The sequence below is a fragment of the Bos indicus x Bos taurus genome, chromosome 2 (genome assembly GCF_003369695.1).
Source record: "Bos indicus x Bos taurus breed Angus x Brahman F1 hybrid chromosome 2, Bos_hybrid_MaternalHap_v2.0, whole genome shotgun sequence".
In the NCBI taxonomy this organism is placed as follows: Eukaryota; Metazoa; Chordata; class Mammalia; order Artiodactyla; family Bovidae; genus Bos; species Bos indicus x Bos taurus.
In genome coordinates this window covers 115,758,861-115,781,215 of record NC_040077.1, presented here as the reverse complement: position 1 = coordinate 115,781,215, position 22,355 = coordinate 115,758,861, and positions in this window count along the sequence as shown.

The following is a 22,355-nucleotide window of genomic DNA, read 5'->3' as shown; positions in this document are numbered from 1 at the left end:
TTGAAAACCTTCACTGGCAACAGCATTGCTGCATGTCAGAGCTCCACCAGCTGCAGCTGTGTGCTCAAACAAGTCATTTAACTTCTCTGTGCAGAGGGCATTGTAATAGTGCTTCTTTCAAAACAGGGGCGTTGTTAGAAAAGTGCCTGGATTTTAAGGGCAATGTGTGTGCTGGTCATTGCTGTCATTGTAAATGATAGATTTAGCATCTTTTCAGTGCTTATTTCTAACTATTTATATTTATATGCTCGTACTTAGGTCAAACACATGGCTTGCTAGTTTCCATATGTGCTTTGAACTTTTCCATCCATCACTTGTTTGCCCTCCTTCTAGAATGTCTGCCTCCAACTATCTCCACTTGTCACAGTCTTACTAATTCTGCAAAACAGCTCAAAATGTCATCTCTTTCTTGAAGTCCCTCTACTTGTTGCACCCGTTTCTCACCCAACAGTGAGGAGTCCCTCCTGCCATGACACATGACGTCATGGTCTCCTGGTATGTTTATTGTTATTCTGTTTTGTGTTCATGGTTATTTGTGTATGGCTGGATTGTAGAGTAAATAAGATTGTAAACCACACCAGGGCATAATTATTCGTGTATCCTTGACAGCCCCAAGCCATGGGAAACTATAATTAATACCAGTTTAATAAGAATATCTCTAAGGATAAAATAAGAGCAAAGGTTCAGAATTTATTTTTGTATTTTATTAAGACATTTTTAGGACATAATCTATTAAAAAAAACTCTATGGCCACAGGAAGGACAGATATTTATGGTAAACACAAGAAGACAAGGCAAAGACAGAAAAGAATTTCACAAAAAAAGTGAGAATCATTACCTCATTTTGCTGAGCTTAGTAGGCAAAATGCCCTCCATCATTTTTCTTGGATAACTTTGAATAAAATATCCATGTGTGACTATATTAAAAAATGGAAAAAGATACTTAAAGTCAGAGCATGAGAACCAGAGGGAAGTACCATAAAGCCCAGGTGCCAAAGAGAGAGCACAGTACAGATGGATGGATGGAGAGCAGTCTCAGCAGTGGGAACAAGCAGATGCCCAGCAGCACCTTCAGACCAGCTCACCTAGTGGCAGCATTGCTTCTGGCAGCTGCACTTCTGCTGACAACAGCTCTTCTGCTGGCAACAGCCCTTCCCACCACCGCAGCCACACGAGTTGCAGCTGCAGGTGCGGCGGTGGCAGCAGACCACGGGGACGCTACAGCAGCCCCCACAGCAGCCATAGCAGCAGGGGCAGCAGCTGGTGCAGCAGCCCACCCGGTAGCATCTGCAGCTGTTGCAGCTGCCACAGCCACCACCGCAGCCACCACCGCAGCCACTGCCGCAGCCACCGCCGCAGCCACCGCCGCAGCCACCACAACTTCCACAACCACAGCAGCCCATGGTGTCAGTAGAGAGGACTTGGACTCAGGAGAGGTGAGGAGGGAGTCTCAGGATGTGAGGGAGGTTGAATGTCACCTTCTTCTAGGGGGACCCTTATATACCATCTTCAGGAGCTGAGCCAAGAATATACAGTTTGTGCCTTGTTGTTCATCCCACTTCCTCTAAGATACCTCACAAGACTCACATCCTTCCTTGTTGAGACTGTGTCCAGTTACTATTGCTATTTTAAACCATTACCTGTCTCTTAAAGCTATATTTGGATTAGAACACACTTCGAACAGCTTTGCGCTCCTAAGAACTTACACGTGTATGTATGTTTTGCCCCAGGGACTAGAATAGTGCCTGACCCCTTGTACATATTCAACAGCCAGCTGTTGTATTAAATGCCTGAAATATTTAAGAACTATCCTCATTTTTTATAACCGTGACAGTTTGCATCTGGAGTCAGGTAAAAGTCCCATTTTTTAACATATGCTTCTTAGTTACCACAGATTAGGAAAAAAGATTGTTTTTCTATCTACTGAGATTCACTGCTTATCCACTAAGTTACAAAAACCTCTTGGAAGAATAAGTGAAAAACCAGACCCCAAACAGAAAGAGCATCCTTAACATCTCACCTTAAAACGCAGGTATGGTTTCCAGTCCAATTTAACAGAGTAGAAAGACACACACTCCTCTCCTCCTCCAAGAACACCAAAATTGCAACTAGCTGTTGAACAACCATCAACAGGAGGGCACTGGAACCCATCAAATAAAAACACCCCATGTCCAAAGACAAAGAAGGAGCTGCAGCGAGACAGTAGGAGGAGCACAATCACAATCAAATCAAATCCCATATCCTCCATGTGAGTGACCCACAAACTGGAGAACAATAATACCAAAGGAGTTCTCACACTGTTCTGATAGTTCTGAACCCCACATCAGGCTTTCCAGCCTGGGGATCTGACAAAGGAACTGGGAATCCCCAGGGAATCTAATCTTAAAGCCAGTGGGATTTGATTATAGAACTTCCAGAGGACTGGGGAAAATAGAGACTCCAGTCTTCAAGGGCACAAACAAAATTTTGCATGCACCAAGACCCAGAGGAAAGGAACAGCTAACCCACAGGAGACTGAACCAAAACTACCTGTTAGTGTTGGAGGGCCTCCTGTGGAGGCATAGGTCAGCAGGGGCTACCACAGGGACCGGGGCACAGGCATTATCAGTCCAGGAAGGTCCTCCTTGGTGTAAACCCTCTCAGAGTTCACCATTAACTCTACCATAGAGCCCATAGACCCCAGGGCTGGGTCACCTCAGGCCAAACAACTACAAGGGAGGGAGTGGAACCCCACCCATCAGCAGATAATTGGATTAAAACTTTACTGAGCAAGGCCCTGCACACCAGAGCAAGACCCAGTTTTTCCCATCACCAGTCTCTCCCATCAACAAACTTACACAAGATTCTTAGCCCCATCCATCAGAGAGCAGACAGAAGAAGAAGCATAGTCTCACAGCAGCTAAAACAAAAACCATATTACAGAAAGTTAATCATGGTGAAAAAGCAGAATGTTATGTCCTAAACAAGATAAAACGCCAGAAAAACAACTAAATGAAGTGGAGATAAGCAACCTTCCAGAAAAAGAATTCAGAGTAATATAGTGAAGATGATTCTGGATCTCAGAAAAAGAATGGAGGCAAAGACTGAGAAGATACAAGAAATGTTTACCAAAGACCTGCTGCTGCTAAGTCACTTCAGTCGTGTCTGACTCTGTGCGACCCCATAGACTGCAGCCCACCAGGCTCCCCCGTCGCTGGGATTCTCCAGGCAAGAACACTGGAGTGGGTTGCCATTTCCTTCCCCAATACATGAAGGTGAAAAATGAAAGTGAAGTCGCTCAGTCGTGTCCGACTCTTAGCAACCCCATGGGCTGCAGCCTACCAGGCTCCTCCATCCATGGGATTTTCCAGGCAAGAGTACTGGAGTGGGGTGCCATTTCCTTCTCTGCAGTTAGGCTCACTGCAATAATAAAAACAGCTTCTTATTAAAACTTTTCATCCTCTCTACAGAGAAGCTGTAAAGTTAGGCAAAGTTCCCAGGTGGCTCACTGGTAAAGAATTCACCTGCCAATGCAGGAGACACGGGTTCAATCCCTGGTCTGGGAAGATCCCACATGTCATGAAGCAACTAAGCCCGTGTGCCACAACTATTGAGCCTGGGAAGCGCAACTACCAAAGCCTGTGTGTCCTAGAGCCCCAGCTCCACAGCAAAAGAAGCCACTGCAGTGAGAAGCCCGCACACCACAACTAGAGAGTACCTGCCCCCCAAAACTAGAGAAAGCCCTCGTGCAGCAATGAAGACCCCATAAGCCTAAATAAATAAATTTTAAAAATTTAGAAACAAAACTGCTTACCAAAGACTTAGAAGAACTAAATAAAGAACCAACAAACAGAGATGAATAATACGCTAGAAGGAATGGATAGCAGAATAATTGAGGCAGAATGGATAAATGACCTGAAGGACAGAATGGTGTAAACCACAGCCCCAGAGCAGAATATAGAAAAAAGAATGAAAAGAAATGCAGACTGCCTAAGAGACCTCTGGGGCAACATTAAAAGCACCAACATTCACATTACAGGAGTCCCAGGAGGAGAAGAGAGAGAGAAAGGACCTGAGAAAATATTTGAAGAGATAATAGCTGAAAACTTCCTGAGCATGGGAAAGGAAATAGTCAACCAAGTCCAGGAAGCACAGAGAGTCCCAGGAAAGACAAACCCAAGGAGGAACACACCAAGACACATAGTAATCAAACTGGCAAAAATTAAAGACAGAGATAAAATACTAAAAACAACAAGGGAAAAACGACAACATACAAAGAAACTCTCGTCAGGCTATCAGCTGATTTCTCAACAGAAATTCTACAAGCCAGAAGGGAATAGCATGATATATTTAAAGTGATGAAAGGGAAGAACCTACAACCAAGAATACTCTATCCAGCAAGACTCTCCTTCAGATTTGAAGGAGAAATGAAAAGCTCTCCAGACAAGCAAAAGTTAAGAGAATTTAGCACCACCAAACCAGCTTTACAATAAATGCTAAAGGAACTTCTCTAGGCAGGAAACAAGAGAAGGAAAAGACAGAAATAAAACCAAAAAAATACAGAAAATAAACCCCAAACAATTAAGAAAACAGTGATAGGATCACGTATATCAATAATTAGCTTAAATGTAAATGGACTAAATTCACCAACCAAAAAACATAGACTGGCTGGGTGGATGAAAATATACGCACATATGTACTCCCACTTACCACATCACTCTGCTCGGCAGCCTCCCCCCCCACCAAACTGTATGTAATTATTTTATATTGTTGTTAATCATGTTCCCATTATGGCTTGTAATTATAATTATCTTTTTTTTTTTTTGGTCTGGCTATTGATTGTGAAAACTGATAAAACATCTTGTACTATTGTGATTATGTTTAAAAAAAAAAAAAGCACAGCTATGCTTTCTCTGGCTCCCTGAGGTCCTTATTTTATAAAAATTGACTGTTCATTAAAGATTACCCTGCCCCTGCCAAAAAAAGAAAACTTGTGTGATGTCAGATGCTAAAACAATAATTTTGTGTAGCCCACACCTAACATCTGCTAGGAGGAAGTTCCTCCTTGTCATTTGTCTGTTAAATAATTGGGTAAACAAAAATAAGAGATTTCATCCAGTGGCTGGCCTTTTCCCATGCCTCTCTGGGTTTGAGACGTGGGGCCAGCCCATCGGTTCAGTCCAAAAATGGCCCAGGGGAATGTTTATCTGAAGTGACTGGTGTCCATCCAGCTGGCTCTGCGGGTATAGTTTCCTTCTTTCACCCCAAGTAGCTTGCAGGTATAAACAGTAGTCCCCCTTGCTTGACTGTGTTGAGAATTGAGGCCTGCCCAGCTAGTCCAGGAACTCCAAAGAGCTCACTGCCAGTCTTTCTTGGGACTTACACTGCAGCTTCTGCATCAGAGACACCTGGGCTTGGGCAGGTCCGTGCTTCTCCCAGGACGTTGGTATCCCTGGATTGACAACTGGCATCTCTTTGTTAAGTTTACCTTTTGAAAGCTAGAGAAGGAAATCTTAACATGCCCTCCTCCTTTGATTTACTTCTCACCATTGAGCAGTCTCTCCCAGCTCCCCATTTCTGTTGCCCAGCGTCGTGGAAAAACCCTGGGGCACTTGTGGGAGCTCTTCAACTCTTCACTCATGTGATCTCTAGGCTGGTCATTTCTGACACACAGGCAACATTCTGAAGCCCCTGAGGCTGCTTTTTCCCTGCACCTTGGCCATCACTTTTCCGTTTCTAAACTAAAGATCTGATACACAAGTACTTCATTCCCAACAGAAAACTCAAAGTTATGAGGCTGCTATTCTAAAAATAGCAAGTTATCATGGCACGGGTATTCAAGAAGGAAGTAAACAAAAAGTCTTGTGAGACTCTTCCAGGGAAACTGGGCCAAAAAACAGGAAAAGGTGTCAGTATATAAGGGTCTCCCCCAGCAGAAGGCGACATCCAACCTCCCACATCTCCTGAGTCTCCCTCCTCACCTCTTCTGAGTCCTCTCTACTAACACCATGGGCTGCTGTGGTTGTGGAAGTTGTGGTGGCTGTGGCGGTGGCTGTGGTGGTGGCTGTGGCAGTGGCTGCGGCGGTGGCTGCGGTGGTGGCTGCGGTGGTGGCTGTGGCAGCTGCAACAGCTGCAGATGCTACCGGGTGGGCTGCTGCACCAGCTGCTGCCCCTGCTGCTATGGCTGCTGTGGGGGCTGCTGCAGCGTCCCCGTGGTCTGCTGCCACCGCCGCACCTGCAGCTGCAACTCGTGTGGCTGCGGTGGTGGGAAGGGCTGTTGCCAGCAGAAGAGCTGTTGTCAGCAGAAGTGCAGCTGCCAGAAGCAATGCTGCCACTAGGTGAGCTGGTCTGAAGGTGCTGCTGGGCATCTGCTTGCTCCCACAGCACAGGCAGTGGGAGCACTGCCTCCATCCATCTGTCTACTCTGCACTGTCTCTACTCTGCCACTTGAGCTTCTTAGGAATTTTCTCTTTGGTTGTGTATATCATACTTTGAGGCTTCAGTGATTCTTCATTTCTTGAGAGTGATGGCAGGACATCTTATACAATGACATCCAGTGGGAAAAGATGGAGCTGCTGTTCATCAGTAGCAGTAGCACTTAGCAGATGCTGACGGTATGGTGGTTGTAGAGACCAACTTCTCTCAATTCAATCTTGTCTGCTTCTCCCAGATCTGTTACCCTGCTGTGTAGGATTTAGACTCTGTGTTGGGACTGTTTTAGTATCTTCTCTTTTTGCTTTGAGCAGTTCAAGTCTTCATACCTTTAAAGTGTTTAAACCCACGGGAATAATTAAATTCAAAGCTGTGAGCACCTCTAAGCATCTGATAGCAGCCCATAGCCCTGATCTCAGACTAGTAGGATTGAGATCCTCAATATTTTGACCTGTAGCAGGTGTTCATTGTTTCTGTCCACCAAGTTTTGCCTTTGCCATCTCTAAGCACAACGGATTCCTGATTTTGCAATGCTTGCTTTATATTTCTAGTTATTACATTGCCATCTTCTAAATGTCAAATAAAATAAACTAAATCATCCTCAAAATATTGACTCATGAGATCTTCTTACTTGGTGGTAACCTCTGAGGGAAGATGGAGAGGTAATGTTGAATAATGAGGAAAGAGACCTCCCTTGCTCGCTTGAATTGATTGTGAGCACAAACTACTTTGATGGAAGACCTACATTAATAAACATTAAAATTTTAAATGATTTGTCTGTTTCTCCTCTATTTTGTGACCTGATTATTTTTTCAAGGATATCTTAAATGAACTGATAATAAGAGCCAAAAACACACAAAGCTGGACAAAGTTTATCTTGGCTGTCAGAATTTCTGCCATTGTGATCCATGCATATTTCCTTCTCGGGCAAAACAATTTCATGAAAGTATGGATTTCACAGGCAATTTAAATTTGATTTGTTAAGAGTGTCTTTTTGACAAGTAGATTTCCTCAATTAAATTTAAAATCCTTGTTTAGTCACAAAAGATTAATTTCCACAGATTTTTTAGCCAACTCTGTATCTAATTACAATCTAAATATCCTCTATAACAAAACACAATACTGCTTCTCAGTTTAGAACTATATTTTCACATTTACTGTGAGCAAATCAGATTTTGGAATTATGAAGCTTTTAGGTGAACTCTGCCATCTCTTTTGAAAAAATGAATTTTCCACAGAAGATCACACTCATCCAACAACCATCACAGCCATCATCACCATCCCGACCACAGTCACCAGCTTCACCACCATCAATTTGCATTAAAAAAAGAATGAATTGAAAGAGTAGCACTGAAACATATACATTATCATATGCAAAACAGACAACCAGTGGGAATTTACTATATATCTCAGGAAGATCAAACACAGTGCTCTGTGACAACCTAGAGGGGTGGGATGAGGATGGAGGTGGGAGGGAAGATGTTCAAAAGGGAAAAGACATATGTATACCTATGGCTGATTCATGTTGGTGTATGGCAGAAACTAACACAATATTGTAAAGCAATTATCCTCTAAATAAAAATTTTTTTAATTAAAATTAAAAGGAAGCGTGAATAGACAAACTTAAGAAACTCACCTTTCAATGGTCTTTTAAACAGTGTTTTCAAGGTTCCCATAAGCTACTTTTGAAAACGAGTAACAGATTGGAATGCACACGGAAAAACAGTCACTCCTCTACAATATCTGTAAGAATGCTGATAATACTATTTCTTGAGACAGCACTTAAGCAGTCTGAACTTTCATTTTTTTAAGTACATGTCTTTTAATTCAGAAATTTCATGTCTTGGACAAAAGCATACTCTTTACAAGCCTATTCACATTACCAAATCAAACTTGAGTCTGCTACCCACACATAAAGCCAATCTATTGACCCCAGGTGGTGGTGAGGGAAAGTACAGCGTTTACTATAAGGCACCTCACAAGGAGAATGGGTGGCTCATGCCCAGAAACCCCAAACTCACCAAAGGATTTCAGCAAAGCCTTTTAAAAAGCCAAGTAAGGGAGAAGGTCACAGGGTCTATGATCAGCTCATGCATAGTGCTCTGACTGGTTGATGGTGAGGGAACAGGGTGGTGTCACAGGGGTTAATATATCAACCCTTAGGCACCAGAAGGTCTGTAGGACATGTGCTCGTGATCATCAAGTCGCTAATTTCTTCCATTTGGTGGAAGTTTCTAAAAAAAAACTTAGAAAATATGCATCAGATATTACTATCTAAGTATTCAGAGAAAAGTGATAGCAGAGGATATAGGGGAGGTGTCTGCCCTAGGAGGGTCCCACTTGGTTGAACTTATGGCATTGAACTTAAAGACTTTGTTGTTCAGTCACTCAGTTGTGTGCAATTCTTTGGGACCCTGTGGACTGCAGCACAGCAGGCTTCCCTTTTCTTTACCATCTCCCAGAGTTTATTAAAACTCATGTCCATTGAGTGGGTGATGCTATCCAACCATCTCATCTGTCACCCCCATCTCCTCCTGCCCCCATACTTTCCCAGCATCAGGGTCTTTTCCAATGAGTCAGCTCTTTGAATCAAGCGGCAAAAGTATTGGAGTTTCAGCATCAGTCCTTCCAGTGAATATTCAGGGTTGATTTTCTTTAGGATTGATTGGCTTGATCTCCTTGCTGTCCAAGGGGCTCTTAAGACCCTTCTCCAGCATCACACAGAAAGACTAGAAAAACACTATCTTCCTCTGTGTGTATGTGTGTGTATGTGTTAGTTGTTCAGTTGTGTCCAACTCTTTTGACCCCACAGACTGCAGCCTTCCAGGCTCCTCTGTCCATCCATGGAATTCTCCAGACAAGAATACAGGAGTGGGCAGCCATGATACCACCCTTATGGCAGAAAATGAAGAGAAACTGAGGAGCCTCTTGATGAAAGTGAAAAAGGAGAGTGAAAAAGCTGGCTTAAAACTCAACATTCAAAAAACTAAGATCATGGCATCTGGTCCCATCATTTCATGGCAAATAGATGGGGAAACAATGGAAACAGTGGCAGACTTTATTTCCTTGGGCTCCAAAATCACTGTAGATACTGACTACAGCCATGAAATTAAAAGACACGTGCTCCTTGGAAGAAAAGCTATGACCAACCTAGACAGCATATTAAAAAGCAGAGACATTACTTTGCCAACAAAAATCTGTCTAGTCAAGGCTATGGTTTTTCCAGTAGTCATGTATGGATGTGAGAGTTGGACTATAAAGAAAGCTGCTGCTGCTGCTACTGCTAAGTTGCTTCAGTCGTGTCCAACTCTGTGTGACCCCATAGATGGCAGCCCACCAGGCTCCTCATCCCAAGGAAAACTGAGCACTGACTAATCGATGCTTTTGAACTGTGGCGTTGGAGAAGACTCTTGAGAGTCCCTTGGACGGCAAATCAAACCAATCAATCCTAAAGGAAATCAGTCCTGAATATTCATTGGAAGGACTGATGCTGAAGCTGAAGTTCCAATACTTTGGCCACCTGACGTGAAGAACTGACCTACTGGAAAAGACCCTGATGCTGGGAAAGATTGAAGGTGGGAGGAGAAGGGGATGACAGAGGATGAGATGGGTGGATGGCATCACCAACTTGATGGACATGAGGTTGAGCATGCTCCAGGAGTTGGTGATGGACAGGGAAGCCTGGTGTGCTGCAGTACATGGGGTCGCAAAACGTCGGACATGACTGAGCTGAACTGAAATGAGCCATTCCCTTTCTCAGGGGATCTTCCTAACCCAGGAATAGAAATCATGCCTCCTGCATTGCAGGCAGATTCTTTACCATCTGAGCCACCAAGAAAGCCCTGAAATCACATTCAATTTCTCTTTATACAACAGAATCCTGCCCAGTTGTCAAAAAAAGGAAATAGATCTCCATGAACTGAGAAGGAATGATTTCATATCTATTAAATGTTCATAAAGCAAGCTACAGTGTACAAGATCAATTATGTAAACTGAAATTTATCTAAAAAATTATAATATACAATCAAGAGAAATGTGTTAACCATGATGTATACGTGAGGTGTTGTCCGAGTATCTGTGGGGGAACAAAGGGGACTAGGGAGCTTTGGGGCTTCCCAGGTGACGCTAGTGGTAAAGAACCTGCTGGCCAGTGCAGGAGATGTAAAGCGATGTGGGTTCCATCCCTGGGTTGGGAACATACCCTTGAGGAGGGCACGGCAATCAATTCCAGTATTCTTGCCTGGAGATTCCTTTGGACAAAGGAGCCTGGCAGACTACAGTCCATACCATGGCAAAGAGCTGGACATGACTCAAAGTACTTAGCACCCATGCAGGGAGGTTTCAGGAAGAGGACCTGATACGATGGCTCCCTGCAGGCTTTACATGGTACACCTATGATGGCACTGCCACCGTTGCAGCATCCTGTGACATCACAGCTGAGCAGTATTAGTGCCCTGGGGAGCACTGAGCCAGGGGGAGCACTGCTCTGAGTTCTTCCTCTTTGCTGGCCTCGCTGGATGTCCAACCACAACTTCCTCGGTACTGGGGCTGAGGGATTCCAGGGAAAACAGAGGCAAAGAAAGCCTGGTAGTGGCTCCCTTCCTGCTGTGTTGGATGCAAGTGTCTGATTCTCAATTGACCAAAGACTTCGATGTCTCCAGATTCCTAGTGGGCAAAATAATTTGGGGGGGAGTCCATGGATTCTTATGTACAAAATCAGCCCAATCTATAGATGTCATTGGCCTTTCCTGGTGGCTCAGTGGAAAAGAATTCGCCTGCCAGTGCAGGAGACATGGGTTCAATCCCTGGTCAGGAAGATCCTCTGGAAAAGGAAATGGCAACCCACTCCAGTATTCTTGTGTGGGAAATCCCATGCACAGGGAAGCCTGGTAGATTGCAGTCCATGGGGTTGCAAAGGGTTGGACATGACTTAGAGACTAAACAACAATAACAATAGGTGTCATTAAACGATTCACACTTACCTTATTTCCTGCATGTTTTTAAATTTCAGTAGGTGCTATCCAAAAGATCTTCTGTAGTCACAGAAATAGACCTACAACAATCTCTCAGATTCCTAAGGAGACACACCCAGATAAGAGAGGCTTGTCTCCAAACACATTCAGGACAGAGTGAGGACTGTATGATTAAATTATCATTATGCATTTAGAAATCTGCAACAGTATCACTGTTGAAGTTGGATAGTTGGAAGTTCATGACATGCTTAAAGTTTCTTTACAATAAACAGTTTAAAAATACAAAGATCAACAAATAGTGTAAAATTAGAAAAAGATGCTCAACCTCACTAATAATCAAGAAAAGTATTGATCTTCTCATCTGCTATAGTAACAAAACATTGCTTTAATACTATCTGGTGTTGGTTGCAGAGTATAAAGCAAGCATCATACAAAGTGGGTGAGAATAACTGATGTACATTCTATAGAGGGTTATTCAGTTAACTTTCATCACTATGCAAAACATAGATAATCTTTGATATAGTAATACCATCCCTAGGAATTTGTTCAAAGGAAATAATCAGAAGAAAGAAAAGATGTAATATATAGTTAACATTTATGGAATGCTTATTTTGCGCTGGGGATTGACTCTTTTAATCTGTATAATAACCATATGGATCAGATATTAATATTATTATTATCATTTCTATTGGTTCAGACACTAAAGAATAGACCTGCAATGCAGGAGACCTGGGTTCGATCCCTGGGTTGGGAAGATCCTCTGGAAAAGGGAACAACTACCCCCTGCAGTATTCTGACCTGGAGAAATCTGTGGACAGAGGAGCCTGGCAGCTACTGTCCATGGGGTTGCAAAGAGCTGGACACAGCTGAGCAACACTCATTTTCATTTTAGGAATAGGAGACCAGAAAGGTGAAGTTATTGCACAAACGAGTGAGCATTAAAGCTGAGAATTGAACCCTGGGAATCTGACCCCATATGGGGAGTGTTGTGTTTGGACATTCATGACAACATTAAAAGTTCACTTATATGGAGACTTCCCTGGTTGTCCAGTGGCTAAGCCTTTGAGCCCTTAATTCAGGGAGCCCAAGTTCCATTCCTGGTCAGGGAACTAGATCCCACATGCCTCAACTATGAGTTCGCATGCCACTGCTAAGACCCAGCGCAGACAAATAAATTAGATAAATAAGTTTTTTGAAGTTCACTCATAGGCATTTGGCCAAATAAACTGTGCTATCTACAACTATTACAATAGTTCCTAGATGAGCATCAAGCACCTTTGACTCTCAGACTCATCCTATCTGTACTTGCATGTGTACAAAGCTGAAGTTCCCTGTAAAATAGCCCACAGCATATTCCAAACAAGGACAAACTGTAGCAACATGCTTTAGCCACCCTAATGTTCAGGCCTCTAATTAGAGCAGGGTCACATTTCCATCAGCCTCCACAGCCATGGTTGTGTCATGTGGGGTAATGGCTGAATCCGCCCCATTTTGTGTTGGAATCGCATCCCTCTGGTAGTCACTGCCAGGCTGCCCTACACCTCTGCACATTCCCACCTCCACTTGTCGTAAGAGATCCCTAGGGTGCCAGGTCACCTACTCAGCTGTCCCTCCTCATGGCACCCACCCACATTCCTCCACTTTCAACCTCCTCACCACAGACCCTCTTTGCTGCTTCTGACCAACTCTTGTGGATCCTTGCTCGGCTGGGCTGAGGGTGCCCTTCTGGCATTCACCACTTTTACACCATCCATACCCACCTCCCCTCCTCTGTCCCAGAGGTGGAGCAGGGTCTTTTTTTAATTCCCCACAACCTTTCAGACTCCAGATGACAACCAAGCTAGTCTCTACTTAAGGTACAAAGACAACAGAAAGGGATTTAAAATCATACCAATTCAGCCATGCTCTTTACCCCTGGATGCCTCTGTGACCCCCTCCATTCCACTAGTGGTGTCTGGAGGGAGCACCAGCCAGCTCCCCTCCTCCAACAGAAATGCCCTCAGGCACCTCTGCTCCCCTTGGAATTCAGGCACAAACCACAATTAGACTCCAATGAAAGGAAAATTGGCCCACCCTGAGTGGGGCCTCACCCTGATCTTATTCTTAAATCTACCCCAGGTCTAGGCAGGGACTATGGGAAAACCTGCTCCCTTCAGGATAAATCCCACTTTATTTTCACCCACACAGATGTGGTCTTGCCTCCAAACCCAGAGTTCACAGCAGGACAATTACTTCAGAACTCAATAAACCAACATCTGTACCACCTGATACCTGGAGTATTTCAAGTGTCATATGTATGGGATGGGCTTCCTGGGTAACTCAGCTGGTAAAGAATCTGCCTGCAATACAGGAGATCAGATCAGATCAGATCAGTCGCTCAGTCGTGTCCGACTCTTTGCGACCCCATGAATCGCAGCACACCAGGCCTCCCTGTCCATCACCAACTCCCGGAGTTCACTCAAACTCACGTCCATCGAGTCACTGATGCCATCCAGCCATCTCATACTCTGTCGTCCCCTTCTCCTCTTGCCCCCAATCCCTCCCAGCATCAGAGTCTTTTTCAATGAGTCAACTCTTCACGTGAGGTGGCCAAAGTACTGGAGTTTCAGCTTCAGCATCATTCCTTCCAAAGAAATCCCAGGGCTGATCTCCTTCAGAATGGACTGGTTGGATCTCCTTGCAGTCAAAGGGACTCTCAAGAGTCTTGTCCAACACCACAGTTCAAAAGCATCAATTTTTCGGCGCTCAGCCTTCTTCACAGTCCAACTCTCACATCCATACATGACCACAGGAAAAACCATAGCCTTGACTAGATGGACCTTTGTTGGCAAAGTAATGTCTCTGCTTTTGAATATGCTATCTAGGTTGGACATAACTTTCCTTCCAAGGAGTAAGCATCTTTTAACTTCATGGCTGCAGTCACCATCTGCAGTGATTTTGGAGCCCCCAAAAATAAAGTCTGACACTGTTTCCACTGTTTCCCCATCTATTTCCCATGAAATGATGGGACCAGATGCCGTGATCTTCATTTTCTGAATGTTGAGCTTTAAGCCAACTTTTTCACTCTCCACTTTGACTTTCATCAAGAGGCTTTTGAGTTCCTCTTCACTTTCTGCCGTAAGTGTGGTGTCATCTGCATATCTGAGGTTATTGATATTTCTCCTGGCAATCTTGATTCCAGCTTGTGTTTCTTCCAGTCCAGCATTTCTCATGATGTACTCTGCATATAAGTTAAATAAACAGAGTGACAATATACAGCCTTGATGTACTCCTTTTCCTATTTGGAACCAGTCTATTGTTCCGTGTCCAGTTCTAACTGTTGCTTCCTGAGCTTCCAACAACACAAGAGAAGACTCTATACATGGACATCACCAGATGGTCAACACCGAAATCAGATTGATTATATTCTTTGCAGCCAAAGATGGAGAAGCTCTATACAGTCAGCAAAAACAAGACCAGGAGCTGACTGTGGCTCAGACCATGAACTCTTTATTGTCAAATTCAGACTTAAACTGAAGAAAGTAGGGAAAACCACTAGACCATTCAGGTATGACCTAAATCAAATCCCTTATGATTATACAGTGGAAGTGAGAAATAGATTTAAGGGCCTAGATATGATAGATAGAGTACCTGATGAACTATGGAATGAGGTTCGTGACATTGTACAGGAGACAGGGATCAAGACCATCCCCATGGAAAAGAAATGCAAAAAAAGCAAAATGGCTGTCTGGGGAGGCCTTACAAATAGCTGTGAAAAGAAGAGAAGTGAAAAGCAAAGGAGAAAAGGAAAGATATAAACATCTGAATGCAGAGTTCCAAAGAATAGCAAGAAGAGATAAGAAAGCCTTTTTCAGGATCAATGCAAAGAAATAGAGGAAAACAACAGAATGGGAAAGACTAGAGATCTCTTCCAGAAAATCAGAGGTACCAAAGGAACATTTCATGCAAAGATGGGCTCGATAAAGGACAGAAATGGTATGGACCTAACAGAAGCAGAAGACATTAAGAAGAGATGGCAAGAATACACAGAAGAACTGTACAAAAAAGATCTTCATGACCCAGATAATCACAATGGTGTGATCACTGACCTAGAGCCAGACATCCTGGAATGTGAAATCAAGTGGGCCTTAGAAAGCATCATTATGAACAAAGCTAGTGGAGGTGATAGAATTCCAGTTGAGCTATTCCAAATCCTGAAAGATGATGCTGTGAAAGTGCTGCACTCAATATGCCAGCAAATTTGGAAAACTCAGCAGTGGCCACAAGACTGGAAAAGGTCAGTTTTGATTCCAATCCCAAAGAAAGGCAATGCCAAAGAATGCTCAAACTACTGCACAATTGCACTCATCTCACACGCTAGTAAAGTAATGCCCAAATTCTCCAAGCCGGGCTTCAGCAATATGTGAACCATGAACTTCCTGATGTTCAAGCTGGTTTTAGAAAAGGCAGAGGAACCAGAGATCAAATTGCCAACATCCAATCATGGAAAAAGCAAGAGAGTTTTTCCATGGATCATGGAAAAAGCAAGAGAGTTCCAGAAAAACATCTATTTCTGCTTTATTGACTATGCCAAAGCCTTTGACTGTGTGGATCGCAATACAGGAGACCCCAGTTCAATTTCTGGCTCAGGAAATTCCCCTGGAGAAGGGATAGGCTACCCACTCCAGTATTCCTGGACTTGTCTGGAGGCTCATATGGTAAAGAATCCACCTGCAATGCGGGAGACCTGGGTCCATATAGTCAAGGCTATAGTCTTCCCAGTGGACACGTATGGTTGTGAGAGCTGGATAGTAAAGAAGGCAGAATTCCAAAGAATGGATGGCTTCATACTGTGGTGCTGGAGAAGACTCTTGAAAGTCCCTTGGGCAGCAAGATCAAATCAGTCAATCTTAAGGGAAATCAACCCTGAATATTCACTGGAAGGACTGATGCTGAAGCTCCAGTATTTTGGTCATCTGATGCACACAGACAACTCATTGGAAAAGTCCCTAATCCTGGGAAAGATTGAAGGCAGAAGGAGAAAAGGGTGTCAGAGGATAAGATGGCTGGACAGCATCACCGATGCAATGAACATGAACTTGGGCAAACGCTGGGAGATGGTTAGGGCCAGGGAGGCCTGGCATGCTACAGTCCATGGGGTCGCGAAGAATCAGACACAACTGAGCGACTGAACAACAACAACAGTGTATGGGACATAAATATTATGTCTCTGTTAAAAAGTGCCCAACTCTGTCTTCTTCATGTTCATGGTCCTTCCCTTCCTCTCTAAGGGTAAAACTGACCTGGAACATCTTTCCTTTGAAATGACTGCTCCAAACCATTTGCAAATATGGGCTTGAACAAGAGTGTGAACTCACACACACTCCCCACACCAAGAAAAGAAATAGGGTGGCCCACACAGTTCTCTACAAACACAGCTAAAATACCCATCAAACAGCTGTTCCCTGAATGAACCTCGCTATCTGCCTCTGCAAGATCAGGATAAATGCTTATCTAGTGGTGGACCCTGGTAGCTCAGCTGGTAAAGAATCAGCCTGCCATGTGGGAGACCTGGGTTCAATCCCTGAGTTGGGAAGATCCCCTAGAGAAGGGAAAGGCTACCCACTCCAGTATTCTGGCCTGGAGAATTCCATGAACAGAGGAGCCTGGCAGGCTACAGTCCATGGGGTCACAAAGAGTCGGACATGACTGAGCAACTTTCACTTTCACTGGTGGACCCAAATCAAAGGAGCAGTAACCTGAAGGTAGCTTGAAGTCGCCATGTTGAAGCCAGACACGGCTTTCAATTTTCCTATGAAACCTTTGCTGCTCTCTCCAAAGTATTACCAAGGGGCATAATCATAGGATGGAAGACAGTTGATAACTTAAGCTTTTCATGTTTGAAACTTAACTCTTGATCTTCCTCAAAAAGATGCATTTGTCACAAACATCCCTTCCTGGTTACCCTCACTTAACAGCAATCTCATCCTTTTGCACCAGCCTAAAAGACCTGTGGTCATGTATGGATGTGAGAGTTGGACTGTGAAGAAGGCTGAGCACCGAAGAATTGATGCTTTTGAACTGTGGTGTTGGAGAAGACTCTTGAGAGAGTCCCTTGGACTGCAAGGAGATCCAACTAGTCCATTCTGAAGGTGATCAGCCCTGGGATTTCTTTGGAAGGAATGATGCTGAAGCTGAAACTCCAGTACTTTGGCCACTTCATGAGAAGAGCTGACTCATTGGAAAAGACTCTGATGCTGGGAGGGATTGGGGGCAGGAGGAGAAGGGGACGACAGAGGATGAGATGGCTGGATGCCATCACTGACTCGATGGACGTGAGTCTGAGTGAACTCCAGGAGTTGGTGATGGACAGGGAGGCCTGGTGTGCTGCGATTCATGGGGTCACAAAGAGTCAGACACAACTGAGCGACTGAACTGAACTGACTGAAAAGACACTGATGCCCCCTGGATCCTGTTTCCCTCACACACAGGCACTGGGTTTATCAGCAAGTCCAGCAGACATTACCAGAGCCCAAAGCACTCATAATCCACTCACCACCTCCGTCCAGCAAGAACTTCCTCAAGATGGTGCAGTTTCTATTCCAACCCCTCCAAAGTCAATTCTCTACGTGCTGTTGAGTCATCCTTTTACAATGAAAGGCAGGTGATCTCTTTTCTAAAATCACGCTCTTCCCAGGTTGCCAGCTCCAGTCACGGTCAAAGCTGAAGTTTACAATTATCTATAATGACACCCATGAAACGCAGTCCCCATCACCTTGCTGAACTCCCTATGCTCAGCACCCTCATTGACCTGCCCTCTCACTGCCCCCTTCCCACCATTCACAATGCTCTTGTCCAATTAACTGGCCAGTTCATTCCTCCATCACTTTCTTCCTTTCCTCAAATGGCACTTTCTCTTTGAATCCTATTTGGACTGCCCAATACAAAATTGAAATCCCACCCATCCTCTCTGCTATTCAAACCTCCTGTACTCTGCTCTATTTCTTTTCTTTTGCATCACATTTTCATTTGCTTTGTTCTTTTTAAAGGACTTCAGAGGCCCAGAAAATGATGGACTGTAATCTCTTTGGTTCATAATATACCCTAAGCATAGTTTTTCTTATTTATTTTGCCAAGCATTTTAATAATTTATCAAGCTAGGATCTTAACAAGATAGCCTAACTATAAGGCTCCTCACCACCCCAACCCACCCCCTGTAACCCCACACCTAGGCAAGTCCCTACCCTAATGCCTGTGCACATAAGTCCTTTGATTTTCTTTGGACATGGATTGCTTACAACTATATGCATTTTTTCTATGAATATGCATCAATTTATTTGTTCATATCCTCTCTGGATAACGGGAAGTTCCATTGTTTCCAAGTTTTGCTATTTTTGACAATGCTGCTATGAACATTCTTGTATATATCTCCTGGAGACATATGCAAGAACTTACACACATTTATGAGTGGAATGCCTAAGTCTTATGGAAATAAATGAAGATCAATCAAAGAAAATGGGTAAAGGTTATTTATTCAGAGTTACTATGGCAAAGGGGCCACCCTCACTGTGTTACAACAGAGACTCAAAGGCAAACAGAGGAGTGGGAAAGTTTTATGGTGGAAAAAGGGGAGGATCCATGTGGACTCGGATTGGAGGCTGTTGTTGTAAAGAAGCTGTTGTAAAGTGGCTAACTAGAAGTAGGGTGTCCTATGTGATGGGTTAGACATACTTGACTTTCTCTGACTCGACCTAAGTTAGAAGAAGGGGAAAAAATTAGGGAAGTTGTCAGCTTTTAATCAAATTGCTATAGACATTATCATTTGACTTCCTGCACCCTTTGCTAGAGATACTTGGCTGCCTGGGCTGGTCATTTAGATAACCATGCCATTGGCCTGCATGCAACACAGAAGATCAGCCCGAGACTAATACTGAGTTGTCCACTAGATCTGAAGTTTCACATATATAATAAATATTTCTGTACAATTTATCTTCCTGAACTTTTTAATTATAAAGTAATTAATTTAATTATAATTATATTATTTCAATTATAAAGTAAATTGTACATATCTCCAAGTTAATTATTTGTTTCATCCTTTGCAACATTTAATAAACGCTCATTCTTTGTAGAAAAATGTGTTAATATTTTCTAATTCTCTGTGATACTTCTTCAAAATTTGCATTGTGTTGTTCCTACATAAGCTCTCTGGAAATATCTATAAGCAATGGGACACATGCAAGCCCTCAAAGATCCATCAGGAATTCAGTACCGCGCAAAGACAGTGTCTGGACAGAGCTTTTAGACAGTATGACCTTTATACTTGTGGATGTCAATGTGTGTATCCATATTTAAGGTGTATTTACTATTACAACTCCATTATCTATTATATTACAGTTATAAAAATCACCATGGTATGTAAGTTTCTAATTGCAGGAACAATCTGAAGACAATGAAGTATATACAGCATCAGTTGTGTAAAAAGAAAAAAAATGTCTGAGGGCAAGAATTTTTATCTCTTTTGTTCATTGGAGGATTCTCAGTGATAGAACGGTGCCTAGTGCATTGTGGGCACTCAATATATATATGTAAAATGAAGGGATATAATGTATCTATAAAATATTATGTTACGGGTGCATATGTTTCATCTTGCCATTACCCTCACAAGTAAAGACTGCATCACTCAGATCTATGTCCCCTCCATTAATGCAGGCTGGCTTCCAGCTTTTGCTTATTTTTATATAATCCACTGCAACATGCACAATGTTTGGCAAAGTTAGTGATCACCAGGTATAGGCTGAAGCAAATTCACTTATTTATATTATTAACCTTTGATGCACTTATTAATGTGAAGGCTGGCAAATAGTAATGAGTAATAACCCCCCAGTAAGCTGGATCACTCCTCATTGTCTAGGGACATCTGAACAAAGACTGGGCCGGGTGGGAAGGGCCTGTTTTTCCCTGAGCCTTGTTAAATCCTCCCACAGCCTCTTCCTAGACGCACCCCTGTTGTTGTTATTGTTGCTGTTGTTTAATTGCTAAGTTGTGCCCAACTCTTTGCGACCCCCATGGACTGTAGCCTGCCAGGCTCTTCTGTCCATGGGATTTCCCAGGCAAGAATACCAGAGTGGGTTGCCATTTCCTTCTCCCGGGGATCTTCCTGACCCAAGGATCAAACCCACGTCTCCTGCACTGGCAGATGGGTTCTTTACCGCTGAGTCACCAGAGAAGCGCGTGTCATTGTTTTTGCGTGTGTGCTGTAACCTTGCACCCAGAACCAGTGTCTTCTGAAGTTCTTTTCAATGCAACACTTCTAAAGTATCCACCCACTGTGAGCACTGCCCAGGGGAGTGGGAAAGACACAGAGGGCAGGACCTCTGTGGTCCCAGCAAAGTCCAGAAGGAATAAGTCACCTTCTCAGCAACTGCCTGACCACTGATGCAGTGACCTGCCCCTTTCTTCATCTCTTGCTTTGACCAGGGAACAGATTTAGGTAGAAAATCCTAAGGGCACTGCATTCCGAGGGTGGGTTTATCAACATCGTACACTCTAAGTGGTTTCACCTTCAAGGCACTGTGAGAGATGTGATTGAAAGTACTTGTTGTAACCTCTTCATTTTTATGTTCCTACAATGTTCACTTATGATAGAATATAATCAAAGTGGGTAGTGTTTCAGTAACTCACTGCTGCTGCTGCTGCTGCTAAGTCACTTTAGCTGTGTCTGACTCTGTGCGACCCCATAGATGGCAGCCCACCAGGCTCCTCCGTCCATGGGATTTTCCAGGCAAGAGTACTGGAGTGGGGTGCCATTGCCTTCTCTTACTAATAGATTTATTCACTCATGACCAGACCAGTATTTTATAATCATAATCTTCCGAAAGAAAGTTGACTAGTACTGGTAATGAAATTTTAAAATCTCACTAAATTGTAGTCAGATGTTAAACAAATAAGACCTACACAAATAAACTAAGATAACCAAGACCTAAACAAATGCACATTGCTTTAGGCATCGAATTTCATCTGGCGGTAGACACTGAGATCAAAATCTGTTAGAAGGTTATCTAGGGGTAGAGAGAAAGTTATGTCATATGAGTTCATTGATATGGTGTTCCTAGAATCCTTTTCTCACTTACGTAAGAGGAGAGTTGAAGCCACAAATTTTTTAAAATTTATTATTGGAATATAATTGCTTTACAATGTTGTGATGGTTTCTGCTGTACAGTGAAGTGACTCAGCTCTATGTATACATATATCCTCTCTCTGTTGAGCCTCTCTCCCAGCTCCCCATCCCACCCCATCCCCATCCCACCCCTCTAGGTGGTCACAGAGCACCAAATTGAGCTCTCTGTGCTAACAGCAGCTTCTCACCAGCTCTCTATTTTACACATGGTCGTGTATATATGTCAGGGCTACTCTCTCAACTCGTCCCACTCTCTCCTTCCCCCACTGTGTTCACATATCCATTCTCTACATCGGCGTCTCTGTTTTTGCCCTGCAAATGGGTTTATCAAAACCATTTTTCCAGATTCCATATATATGTGCTAATATACAATATTTTTCTCTTTCTAACTTACCTCCCTCTTTATAACAGGCTCTAGGTTCATCCACCTCATTACAATGGATTCAAATTCACTCCTTTTTATGGCTGAGTAACATTCCACTGTATATATGAACCACAACCACCAAATTTTTACCATCATGTGAAAACCTATTAGGGACAGATTATTCATTAATTACTTTAAATCCATCTCAGAAAACATCAGGGGGTCTTACTCACTTCAGTGGGTTTAGTTGCATCTTTGCATGAGACACATTCAAACAATGAAAAAAGAGGAGATATTGACACATTTTTGAATGCCAGTTTTGTGGTTTATTAGGAAAAGAACTGTCTACGGTTTACAGAATCAGAAAATAGTAGCAGAGACAGAGAATGCAGAAACCACAGAGAGAAGGAGAAAGAGATAAAACAAACATTTCAACAGTAAAATTTCGAGAA